A 14360-nucleotide genomic window follows, 5' to 3' on the forward strand; every position below is an offset into this window, starting at 1 on the left:
GCAGAAAACAAATGAAATTAAATGACCTTCAGCCTTTGGACACATACACACACACACACACACACACACAACTCAACCACCTTCTGGAAGCGTTGCAAAACAACACCATCACCACTAATCTCCTGTGGTTTCTGAAACATGGCAGACAGATTATTGACAACAGTGCTGGAAAATGGCAGCTGTTTAGTCAGTCCTGACAATAACTGAAGCAACTACAGAAGTTAAAAGTGTGATTCACAATAACCAATCCATTTAAAAGTTTGGTGCTTGATTCAGTTTTCCTAATTCCTTTCTATTCCTTAAACTTCTGCAGACAAGCTGGTGTCGACCCATACCATACCATCAACCATCCGTTACTTCATGGTCAATTTGTGTTGCCTAACCTTTAATAAATCCACATGTTCTAACATGGCAAACCCACACAACTCTGAAGGAATCATGTGTTTTGATTTGAACCACTGGTCGTACCCTTGGCCAGGTCGCATTCAGCCTTAAGTCACATGTTCCTGCCGTCTGCTTAGACTTACTGTGAATTTATTTGGGATTTCACTTTGACTCAAAAACACGACAATAAACTCATCAGAATTCAAATTGAGACCACTGAGAACCCAGAGGGCCTGTTATTAACATAGTAAACACAATCACTTTGTCCTAAATTGGGCCTAATTCTGTTTCTGCCTAATCCTTAATCCACTAATTATTCGAACCAGTGCCCAACACTTTAGTAGTATGATTACATTATTACATTTAAATTAGCCATTAACCTTACTACGCTGTAACGACGCTGTTCTCAGGCCTGTAATATGTTCAGGGTCTTTCAATCTGTTTCCATTGTCTGATGCAGTGACGTCACAGAACGGGAGGTCCAGGGCAGCAGGGTTCATTTTTCTCCTGAAATACTTTGCAACATTTAGAAACAAAATCACTTCATTTGTCGTTGGCGGAGCGGCAGCAGAAGTTGGTGCTTGCGTTTTGTTATTCGACCTGATGTTGGCCAAACTACATTTCTGTAGACAAGGTCCCCTCAGAGCTCCCGGGCCTTGCAGGAGTGAAGCGTCCTTCAGCAGGATGCCAGTCTGACAGAAGCGGCGCCCTTCACATTGTCCTTCAGGCGGTAATTCACACTCCCTGGGGTGTTGCTGACCATACCACAGCAATATACAGTGTCATAAACAGACCTGCCAAACTTGGGAAAATATTTAGAGTACCGCAACAGTGTAACAGGCAGTCTCCGTGGCGTTTGAGTTCCTGCAGCTAAATGACTCCATCAGTTATTCACACCGTAGCCGTCTCGTAACGAGGCTCATCACATTGTACGCGAGCTACTACGGCTAACTGCACCCAGCAGCCACATTAAAACCACCACTAATAACCCTAATAAACCCATGTCTAGCTCCCCCTCGTGGCGCCAAAACAGCTCTGACCAGTGGAGGCACGGACTCCACCAGACTCTGAAGGTGTCCTGTGGTATCTGGCACCAAGACGTTAGCGGCAGATCCCGGAAGTTGGAGGTGGGGCCCCCATGGATGGGGCTTCTTGTTCCAGCACATCCCACAGATGCTCCATCCGATCGGACCCTAAAGCCCACCCATCCACATGATGTAGAAGAAAAGGTGATTCATCAGACCAGGCACCTTCTTCCAATCCTCCATGGTCCAGTTCTGACGATCACGTGTCCATTGTAGGTGCTTTCAGGGGTGGACAGGGGTCAGCATGGACACTGTGAGCTCCCATACGCAGCAAGCTGCCATGCACTGTGTGTTGTACACCTTTCTATCATAGCAACATTCACTGTTTCACCACTTTGTGCTGCAGTCGTTCTTCTGTTGCATCGAACCAGACGGGCTACACTTCACTCCCCACGTGCATCAATGAGCCTTGAACCCCATGACCCTGTCACCGGTTCACCGGTCGTCCTTCCTTGGAGCACTTTGGTGGGTAGTAACCACTTTTATGCCTGATCGGAGAATTCAAACTTTCAAACATTTGGTGTCATTGGGTTTGTCTGCTGTACGTCAATGATAAATACATCCCATGATCTGATCACGCTCATGTGACAGGACAGCTGTACATACTGACGACTGCTGCAATTTTCAGTTACCACAATAGGGACATTGCTGATTTTGACACCGTGTGTTTATTATTGTTCATTACTCACTTTGGAACAATAATAGAACATGAAACTGTCCCTGAGTTCCAATAAAACAGAATACGGGACAGTTCAAACTTCAAATGAAAGTCTCTTTCACTTTTAAGTGCAAATATACATTTCTATCATTTGTTTGGTACTTGCCCTTTCAAAATAATTTGCAATCATTGCAAAAGAAAATGAATAGTAATCAACGGCCGTCTCTTCTCACTCTGGTTCACTGGAAGTCGTCCTTCGCTCTCCGTGCATCAAATCACCAACTGAATCAAATCCAACGACTCGTTTTATTGGGTGACCCCTTAAAAACCGAGTCGACCCTTTGATCACGAGCGGAGCTTGTGCACTACGAACAACCAGAGCGGACGCTCCGCTGCGGTGACGGTGATCCACACCCAGTCTGCACAGTTTTGGAATGTTGTCGGGCGATAAGATAAATAATTGATCTGATCGTCTTCGTTTACCTCTCAGTGCCTCCAAACATCCCACATTTTCTTTCTTTCTCTCTTTTTTGAGCATCAACTACGTGACATCACGTTGCCGTCGGGTTTGAGTATCGGAGCATTTTTTAGCAGCGCAGCACATGAGCACAGTACCTGGTGTGTAAATCCGACCGGCACAGAACTGGCTTTATCTCGTATCTGACGCTGAGCGTCCGGTCACCGGTCACGGACGATCGAGCTGAAAACTGGCCGATGGTCGGGCTCATCTCATGTTTTGTATGTGACGTTTACGGACACATTTTGGCGCTGGACTATCACTCCCCCACCTCCCATTTCACCTCGGCAACGCGGTGCTACACCTCGTGGATGATAAAGCACCTGAGCGCTGAGGGTCAGTGGACGTGCAGAGTGAGAGAAGAAGCACAGACGCACAAGCACAAGGTCGTAGCATCTGGTTCAATCTGAGGGATGTCGTTTAATACCCAATGAATGTTCTGCCCGCGTATATTCACCAAGAATTGCGTGGTTGGTAAACAAAACGCGTGCAGGTTGGCAGCTCCGCAGAAAGAATGAAGGTCATCATCTATACCTCAGCTTCTGAAAGTTGCCTCCACAACTAGAAGAATCTTATTTCAATAGCAAAGTGTATTCGCAAATCAGTGAAGTACAAATGGCAGCCACAGCAATAATTGACAAGGATCTCGCAACGCTCACCCGAATATAGATGAGTTCTGTTTTCTCATCCCCTTTCCCCTGCGTCGCAGCCACACGAGAGTGAAGGTTCGATGCCGAGTATCAGCATCTGCCGCTCAGTGGATTCCTGTCCAAATACCTTCAAGGCTGACGGGTCGGTAAATATTAATGCCCAATTACAAAACTCGTTGATTGACATGGTATTTACAAAGTAAAAGTTCAGATCTGGCATCTCCCCAAATTAAAATCCGTGTCTGCAGCCAATTTATTTCACATTCATTTAAGTTTCAGCTTTTACTAAGTGAACGCACAAACCTGTGACCGCGTCCGGTGGAAGGGACCGAGTCAGCAAAAAAGTTTTTTTTTTAAGTGTTGAAGAAGTGACTCACTACATCAGACCACAGTTTTGGGATCATTAAATACTTACAGCTGTCACCAACGTGACCTTGTTTGAGTGTTGTCTGGGGTGCATTGTGTGGGCGTGGTCATCGATCTGCATCTTTGTTTTCATTGGCCGTTTTTCCGGCGTTTCCGGTTAAAGCCCCTCCCACAAACAAAACGCTCACTTCTGTTCAGCTGTGAAGGAAAGTTTCACACAACAACATACAGGGTTCACAGTATTATGGTCTGCCGCAACACTTCCTGCTTTGTAGCTTGATATTTGATAAGGAAAAACTATGAATGTATGTTTTGTTTTCGTTGATGGGAAATGCTAGTGCTGGCTATCACACATTGAAAACGTGTGATATTTCCCCCCGATCGTGTGTATGTTTCTTGAGTTTTTTTAATCTAAATTTATTTTTTAAAACTAAGTTTTGGAATTACTCATCCTTACTTGAACTCGGAACAACAGCGCGAACGGGATCAAGATAATCCTGCGATATTCCGTGTGTGATGTCAAGCCAGAAAGTGAAACAGTTCTAATGAAATACGTTAATCATTTAATCTGCACCGCATGGCTCTTCACATGGAAGGAGATGTTGCGACGCGGACGCTGGCACTGGTCCTGAGAAAGGGAAAAGCTGACCTCACTTTCGTGAAGATCTTTGCATGAACTTAGAATCATCAGTATCATATTTTCATGTGTTATTTCTTTTACACTCTACTCACTTTAACCCACTGACAACGACAGGCAGTCGGGGGGGGGGGGGGGGGGGGGTCAACAGGTGTTGTTCCCCCCCATTACCTGACTCTGAAGTGAGAAAAAGTTGAGGATGTTTGAGGGGCTAATTCTCTGCTAGATGAGTTTAATTGGACCAACATTCCAATAAAGCACATCTTCTTCAAATATTTTCACATTTCAATGTCTGGCTCATCAACGCGTCAATACAGGATAGGCGGCAGGGGCTCACACGTTGCAAGAAGCGAAGACACGCGCGAGAAGTGACACCGGAAGTGACGGCGCAACGTGCGTGGGGGCAGGGTTATTTATGGTTTTCAAATATGGCGAATTTCCGCGTTCCATGTTGGGTCACGTCAGCGCCCCAAATAAAACATAAAACCTCAAACTGAATGATCGGCGTAGCAAACTGATGACAAATAAATAAATAAATCCCAACTGTGAACCGTCTTACTCCAACGCAGCCTCTCTGTCCAACACACACACACACACATACACACACACAAACACACACACACACACACACACACAAACACCATCATCTTCTTCACCCTCCTTTTTTTCTTGGCTCCAACTTGGTCTTGGTCAGAGCGAGCGCCCTCGCCAGTTCTCGAGTTCTTAATTCATCCGTGATCAATGTTTATATCAAGATTCATTTCCATGAATTTGTTCGCAAACAAATTATAGTGGACGGGCGAGGTGAGATCAGTCAGTCGGTGACTAAACACAACAGGGAACATGGAGCTCACACTGAAACCCCGCTACGTCACTTCAGCGTTCCAGTGCAGTGGGAACGCCGGCGGGTAAGACGCCCTTGAAGGTTCCTGGTTCTGGTTCCACTGCTCACCCCTGATCAGCACCGCCCAGATTGTAGCCGGGGGTGGATCTTTCATTCCTGAACCCGGGGAGTCCGTCCCCTGCCCCCAGGCCCCCGTGACACCGCATCGGCAAGAGCCCCCTGCTGTTGTACCTGTTGCCACGAGGCAACAATACATTTGATCAAAAGCAAAACGGACAAAGAAAAGCAGCCGGACAATTCACTGAAGCGTCAAATAAACATCCACGTCCACACAGAGCCAGAACACGTCGGCACGGTGATCAGGAAGACATCAAAACTGACTAAATTGAATCTTGGGAACATTTTTTGGTATCCAACACCTTGAATATAATAATTCTGCACTTTGCATATCAGTGTTCTTAAACCTACGAGGGGGATTTGTGACGTTCTGCGTGAATACACAGTCAATTACATCGTCCTGTTTTCTTATTTTGCAATAGCGAGCGTAATTGCAAAAGTTTTATTGACTATCCGGTTGAATGGTTCTAATTAAGAGACGCCGTTTAAGGGCCATTTAGAAATAAACTGCCATGAATCATCATCCACTATATTACAGATATGACCCCCCCCACCCCCACACTTTTTACAATATGATCTGGCTAACATATTATATTTTCTATTTACATGACTCTAATCACCTTAATCACTGAGCCGATGAACATGTCGCCCTGCTTTTTATATCCCTTAAAGTAGATGTTTGATACTTTCTGCTCCGGAGGTTAATGATCTCTTTCTGCTTATATCATTAGCACAGTGTCCAAAAGCGGGCTGTGAAAAGTGGGCATGTCTTTAAATAGGGGCGATGAGAGTGTAATCCTATCTGGAATGATGCTATCCTTGGCCGTGTGGAGCATGGCATGAGGGGGAGAGCGGAGAGGGGGGGCGCGCGCATTCCTTCTGCAGCTCCGCCATCACCCGAGAGCGGCTGCAGGCCTGAAGGGCACGTCGCCGTGAGCTCTTCATTCACGGCCACAGCTGTTCCGCCTGAACGCCACCTAAGGGGCGGGCAATGAAACAGACAATGACAAAGGCAAGTCAATCAGCGGGAAAGCCACTAAATAGCGCACGAGGAGCCGCGGCGTCATTCACAACATCTGTTTCATTTATTTCATTTTCTTCCCCGCCTCCGCCGGCAACGCGCCGCTCCGCCACAAGTGATGCTAGGGCGAGGCCAGCGGAGCGGCCCCGGGTGAAAGTCAGTGCCTGGCGGGGTCAGGGCGGAGCCTCATCCAAACGGGTCCCGTCAGGTCGGGGAACTCCGTCGCTCGCAGAAATCACTTCTGACTCCTCGGAAACGCCGGTGTCAATTCCAGCTCTGTGAAAAACCGTCTTTTTTTTTTAACGACATACAATTTGCTCGCTTCCGCAGAGCTGGGTCAGAGTGCCAATCACAACCTTCAGCCGCAGTTTGCACGTCCAGGCATCGGGTCAAGTAAGTGGAACGAGGTTTAACTCCAACAAACTTCTTAATGGGGTCAGTAAAGAAAGTCAGGCCAGTATAACAGAAAACTACAGACAGTCAAGCCTGTTTCTCTCCGTTCGAGAAATACAAGTTTGGTTTTCGTAACGAGGAGAGCATGTGCAGGTCTGTTATTTATTTATCCGTAAATATTTTGTATTTGTGTATACGCGGTATTTCTGCTTGTCTCCAGCTCTTTTGGGTTTGTTTCATTTCAGCTGGTCCTGATGCAGTGTGCCTCCATCTTGACGGCAGGTAGGAGCGTCCCCCGCCCCGGTGCTGTGGTTAATCATCACCGCTGAAGGGAGCTGATCTCTGACAAAAGCGATCCAGAGGCGTGAGTGATTTTTTCCCTCTCCTGTGTTTGTTCCTGGCAGCGTCCTAAGTGCTTGCAGCTGTCGCTTGTCTTCTGTGTCTTGCCCAGTGTCTGTGGCTTGGCTGCGCTTGAACCGCCGGTGTCCTTACTGCGGTGACACAACGCCAAGATTGATTTCCGTTGACTCGCTCGCGCCACAACCGCAGCGCGTCCCTCACAGAGACGCCAAAGCTCTTCTTCTTCTTCTTCTTCTTCTTCTTCTTTTTCTTTCGTTTTTTTAACAAGCGGCCCTCCTCTCGCCGTTAGGACGTCGCTTCGCTGCTTCGACGAAGGAGCAGTGCATTCCAGAACTTATTGCAAGCGCTTGCCGGTGCAAGCGCTTTGATTCACAACTATCACACAGCGTTTAGAACGTGGCCGAGAGTGACGCGCTTTCCCCGCGCCTCGAGTTCTCGGATCGGTGCAAAGAGTAAACGCAACTGTCTGGGCTGATTTGCCACGGGAAGAGAAAACGATCCCACGTCAAACCTTCATGCTTTGCAGTCCTCTTCCTGCCAGTGATGCAGCGCGGGAGAGTCGTATCTGTCGCGCGTGGCGGACGGCATCACGCGGTTCAGATCGGCACGGGGCTCGGTCAGACCTGTCCGAAACCAACACGCAAACACACACACACACACACACCCACACGCTTCCTTGGAATAGTCTGGTGCAATTCCCATCACGTTACACGACATTACACATGCAAATTTGTGATGAGCGAGTGAGCGTTTTATTCACAAATATCACTAACTTTGCTCTTATCTTCATTATTATTACTTTAACAAAATAACTGTTCACTGTCAGCTCAGTATGAATACAAATATTGAAATACCAATATACGCATACATAAATATGATTAAGACTAGAGAATGAGTGGCCCAAAAGCAAACCATGTTCAAACCCATGGAGATTTCATATATTAGCGTTCTCAGATTTTCATTGTTTCGATGCAACACAGATATCAGGAGATAACAGATGCTTTAACTTGAAATATGTATTGAAAAATAGAATTGATAATATATTCGGATATGCAGCGTATACTAAATGTTACAGGTTTTCACATATTAAAAAGTGTATGTATTTTCCCCAAAATATTTCAACTGTATCTGAATAATGGAAAATAGGTGATGCACACATATTATATTTTGTAATATGGTCTTGATGGAAACGCATTGCAAAATATATGTGGAGTTTCTCCATATGTGTGTAGTGTTTTAACATCATGTATCCGCAGAGTCCTCAGCACCCGTGCTGGTTTGGTGGCTAGTTTATCCAGGTTGTGTTTGTTATTTCACATTTTCACTGGAGCATCACACGGAGGGGGGAACACGCTTCAGCCGTACTGGATGCTACTGTAATAATCAGGCACATGATCAGCTGAAGTGAGAAGTGAAATAAGGCTCGACCTGCCTGCGAGGCTGACGAATCATTGGGAATGTGTCACGGTCTCATGAGCCGGAGCTGCTGGCGTCTCAGCAGAACAGACTGTGTTTGTCTTTCTAGGGCGTGCTGCGCTTCCACCGCCGTCTCTCTGATTATCAAGACACGAGTCACTATTGTATCCTGCCACATATTGTCAAAATAAAAAATAAACATTTCCCCAGGGGATCCGTTGTAATCTCAAAGCGGTGATTTATTGAACCGTGAGCTCACCCGCTTAGACAGGTTGGGATTTAAATGAGAAGCTTTAGAAGGTCCATAGAAGAAACGCGCAACGTCTGCAGAACAAAGGCATGGAGCTGTGAGACAGGACACAACCTGTGAAAGGAATAAGCAAAAATGAGAAAATGTGCACTCCGGTTTTCCTCGCACCTCCAAAAACAGGTAGCTTCACTAATCAGAGCTTCAAAATTGCCTGTAGGTGGCAAATGATTGGAAGTCTGTGCGTGAAGCCCCGAAAAGAGCAGGGAAAGAGGATGGATGGATGGATGGATGGATGGAGGCGTGGTCCTTTGTCTTCTCGACTCGCATTTCGACTTCACTCTGATTCAAGCTCCTCTCCTTCACTGCAGCTCGTCCACAGCAGCAGCGAACAGCATATCCCCCCTCCCTCCCGGGCAAACAATCTAATTTTCTCTTCCTTTTCGGCCTCATCTCCTCTTCCTCAGACTTCGAGGAGGGCCGGGCAGCTGTCATAACTGCGGAGTGCCGGGGATGTGTGCGTTATTTGTGTTATCTCTTCCATCCCGGCCGGACCGGCGTGCCGAACCTGCGCGGCACCTTGGCTCGGCGGGACGGACGCCCACATCAGAGGCCCCGCCCGGACAACAGGACTCTTTGAAGCCTGTTTGCGGAGCCGGATTTGCCGAGCTGACGCGGTTCAGGCGGAACCCCCTCGAATAGGCTTGTTTGGCCGGCCGGCGTCCTCCGTGTTTGCAGAGCAACCAAGGGGTTTCTAATGGAGAACAGACGTGGCTCGCTCCTCTTTCTTCTCCTTTCAGCCGCTAAACGCATCAGCGTAGTGCCAGCGCCCTTGCTCATCTCACATACGCCTCATTGCGCGCCAGCTCAAATATTTATCCGCTAATAAATTGTTTGGAACCTGTCGAAGCAGTAATTGTTATGGGAAATATTTTTCAGGGATAAAAACATTAAATGAGATGTTTTGCCAATGCCAAGTATAAACAAGCCGGGTAGTTATTGATAGAAAGAGGTCAAGTGGGGAGATTACAGCAATGCAACTGTGCATAATGGCTTACGTATGCAAGGCTCATCTCTAGAGAAGCAGGGAAAATAATCATCATCTTTAATCAACACTGGAATCCGTTGACTCGTTACAGTTCATCTGAAGTGCTTTCACATCTCCAGTTCACGGCGTCGGTGCATTTGGGATGCGTCAGGGTTCATCTCAGCCTCCATTGGCCCATGACTCCATTTTTAGGTCCCAGGCGTGTCACGACAACAGCAGTTGGAGGGTGTAACATTTTTCTTCCTCTTTCCTTTTACTATCATGTCGGGGCCAGCGCCTCTTATTTTATCTGTCACAATTCAAATTTAGACAAATAAGCAACAGATTGAGGCTACATAAGAATCCATCTTATAATACTTTCTAAACGGACATGAACAGTTTCATGAGAGTTTGCGTGTTGCATAGACTACTTTCATTAAATCACAGAACACAGGCGGAGTATCAAAGGGATTATATAGAAATTATGATATATTTCAAAATTGTTTAACTAAAATTTGTATGAAAAATATATCTGTTAAATACACCAGTCGAACAGTCTTACCAGTGTCTGCCGCGTGCAGGTTAAGTGAGCCCACGCCGAGTCCAAAACCCCAAGCTTGAGAACAACAGTAAACACAGCAGCACGGAACTGTGCAGAAGCCCGAACAGAAGCCGACGTCACGGGAATGTGGACACTGACAAATGTTGACATTTTAGGTCAACACTTGCTTTAACTCTTCAGCTTTATCACGTTCTATGATTTAAAATCGTATTGTTAACAATAATTAGTCACATCCAGTGTTCAGGTTTGTATTTTGCAAACCTAAACGTGTAAATAGCTGCAACTTAGGTTGCAGCTACTTCTCTATTTTTCCATTCTCTCACTCTCTCTCCCTTTCTAACTCGGTCTCATTTACATTATGGATGGTTCATTTAGCTTACACGACCAAGCGAATACATAACCCAGAGCAATTGACAATGCAGCGATGCCCTGTGGGAATGAAACCACGCGAGCAGAAAGCCTGGCTGTGGTAGCGTCTGCAGATGTCTGGAGCTTTAACGCGGCGTTTTTCCTTCATGTGGTCGACCTGACCCCTGTGGAAAGCCTGAGCAAGGTTAGAGGGATGGATTGCATCTCAAAATGTGTTTTGGGACGACCTACTTGATGCAATAATTATCGCAGAATACAAAAGCAGACTGGAGCGAGACCTCAAGTGTATTTGTGCGTGAGAAAGACGCTGCATACGCAAGAAGTCACATGCACGCGTGGAGGGAGTTTTGCTTATCTGCGCCTTCACTGTTTGCTCTGCGCCTGAGAAGAACTGTTAACATTATAGTGGCAATGGAGATAAAAATTGAATACCTCTGTTCTGCTGGCTCACACAATATAATTTTTTTCCCCTATTTAACAGTACAAGAGTATAAAGCAGGAGCAGAACAATAGGGCTGGAGTTAAAGTGATGAGCCAGTTGTACAACATCAAAGATCTTCTCAAAAAGGGTTCCGTGTGAAAAGACGCCGCAGTCCAGACGATTCCCACAACAAAGACCTTCCACAAGTGGTTGCTATTGTCTGACTATTGTTTTTGTTTTATTTGCGCAGTAAACCATTTGTGCAGCGACAATCCACAGGCTCCGCCTCCGAACCTTTTCCTCTGCGGACAACCGTTGGGACTCGACCCCTGCTCCGCCGTAAGCCTGCTTCATAGTCACCGCAAGTGACCTGGGCAGCTCACGGCGCTCGCTACCAGAGAGCAGTTGCGCGTTGCCGTGTGGATGCCATGGTGATATTCTCCTGACAGTCAGGGGACGCTGTGCACAAACCACCTGGGGAAACTGAAAGAAGTGCTTTAAACATGACAAAGAAGCCACGAGGGAAGGATCTGAATAACTAGAAGAGAGCATTTCAATTAAAATAAAAAGTGTGAAATGTGTGTATATTTATCGTATCAGTGCAGGGTTTTCCTGCACTGTCCTGATGTATTAAAATAGTCCAAATCTTTGGACAGAGACGCCGCTATCGCCTTCCGTGAATTCAACGCCATCTGGTTATTTCGGACACGTCCATCTTGTATTACTTGAAGTGCACGGCGCGGAGTCCCAAAAATCCTGGGAGGTGCGCGCCCTCGCGCAAAAGCGCGGCGCGCCGCAATGACGCCATTCGTGGCGCGTGCACCAAACGACACTGCAGCTGCGGTGACTATAAAGCAGGCTTCGGCCTCCACCTCCAGCACAGACCCACGACCACTATCTCAATGATGTTCTAATTCTAGTCAAACAGTTCTGTGTTTGACTCAATAGCTGCAGTGTTAGTCAGGAGAGTCAATATTAGCAAAGCACACAGAGCAGGGCTGCAGGCGGGGAAAGAGAGATTGAGTCAGTGGGAGGAAAACAGAGTGGAGGTGAAGGAGGGATAAAGGTGTGTGTGTGTGTGTGTTTGTGTGTGTGTGTGTGTGTGTGTGTGTGTGTGTGTGTGTGTGTGTGTGTGTGTGTGTGTGTGTGTGTGTGTGTGTGTGTGTGTTTAAAGAAGGTAGATGCTATGGGGGGGGGGTCACAGTTAGTATGCACTGCTGGTGAACCTTGACTGCCCTGTGCAGCAACAATAATAATAAACCGATAAGAGACGTAAACACTCCCCTGCCACGGCAGCTTTTGTGTTTGACGACGGCGACATTTATTTTACCGCCGTATTTTTTTTAACGTAAATGTTGTTTTGAACTCAAAGGTCCCTCGCTCCTCCCCCGCTCCTCCCTCGCTCCTCCCCGGACCCGCGGCCTGGCCTGGCCGGGGCCGCTTCCCTGCTATCAGCAACAGCTCAAGGCTTCACATCTGAGAGAACGTTTATTACAGTCTTTTCAAGGTCAATTTACCTTCAAGGTAACTGCCAATACCAACAATATGATTACGATAACGCGCCGGCACGCACGCATGCAGACACACACACACACACACACACACACACACACACACACACACACACACACACACACACACACACACACACACACACACACAATTATTACATTACTCCTCCCATTCATTGAAGTAGTGCAGATGTATAAGCTTAGAAAGTGGAGACGCAGAGTCAGAGCGGATGGAAACAATGAATGGATGATTCACATTCCACCTTTTTTTTTTTTTCCTTGGGTCACAGTTCCAATTTTATCTATACCAGGGATTTCCATCCCTGGTATTCCTGAGGGCCATGCCCCCCTAGTGGCCAGTATGGGAAACTGCAAGTAGGTCACATAATCACTGGCAAAACATAATTATTTTATAAAAAAATTATGTTTTATGATATTGTTTACATTTTTTTTTTTTTTTAATTGTATTATTTAGAAAATGCATCACCACTGTGAAAAACAAATGGATAGAAACTCATGGAATGGACCTTGATCACCACTGTCCACTGTGCTCCTTTGACCATTAAAACTCACTCTGAGATAATATTGGGAATATATGGGAAAATATTTGCGGCCCACACGGCGAGAGATACGTGCCTCTCTCTGTGTGGGCCGCAAATATTTTAGAGACCTTAGTTGGCTGAGTCAGAAGGGTTGGGAACCATTCATCTATACAATATTCTACAAAACAAATATCTCGTTATCCATCACCATTCACCAAGCTCAACAAGCAAACAAACCCTGGCATAATATTTTGAGGTCATCACCGGCATGAACCAAAAGCTCGCAGTCAGCGCGGCAGACGGCTCGGAGGTGGCAGCTCACTCCCATTGAGATCTGCTGACAACTGGAAAAAGCAACATCAGCTAATGCACTACTTAAAGACCATAATCGCTCTTTCCTCTACTGTTAATGAATGCTAATTAGAAGTCGAGAGCATTTGTGTGCATGCGTGTGTGTGTGTGTGTGTATTGTTCCTCTTTGTGCTCCAGCTCAGCACTAATGCTGCTGTGCCAGCTATTAAAGTCAGATAAGCGATCCATCTTCAGCATCGCCAGCCAGAAGCAACTAATAGCTTTGCCAGAATATTTAGACTTCCCTTGTTTCAGTGTTTGTCTGGCAGGTAAATTTGTCCATTGTTTTAAATAGGCAGGGATTCTGTTTATTTACTCCAAGAAGGCACCATATGCAAGTCAACAGCCTCAAATTCACAAAAAAGCTCCTTCTTGAGGAGAAAATCTTCTATACCTGCTTAGTGTCTCCAGCTGCCTCTCAAAACCTGCTGGAGAATCACTGGCACATTAACAGCATTTATGATGTGAATAAACTTGCAGGTTATAGACACTTCAGGATGTAACTGATGTATCTCTCTACACTGATCAGCCACAACATTAAAACCAGTGACAGGTGAAGTGAATAACATTGATCATCTGGTTCCAATGGCACCTGTCAAGGAGTGGGATATATATATATATATATATATATATATATATATATATATATATATATATATATACTGCTATATATAACTATTAGTATATATATAGTGTTATATATTATATACATATGAGGCAGCAAGTGAAGAGTCAGTTGTTGAAGTTGATGTGTTGAAGCAGCGTAAGGATCTGAGCCACTTTGACAAGGAGCACATTGTGATGCTGGACGACTGGGTCAGAGCATCTCCACAACCACAGGTCTTGTGGGATGTTCCCAGTATGCAGTGGTTACTACCCACC

This window comes from Zeus faber (genome assembly GCF_960531495.2).
Source record: "Zeus faber genome assembly, chromosome: 6".
Classification (NCBI taxonomy): Eukaryota; Metazoa; Chordata; class Actinopteri; order Zeiformes; family Zeidae; genus Zeus; species Zeus faber.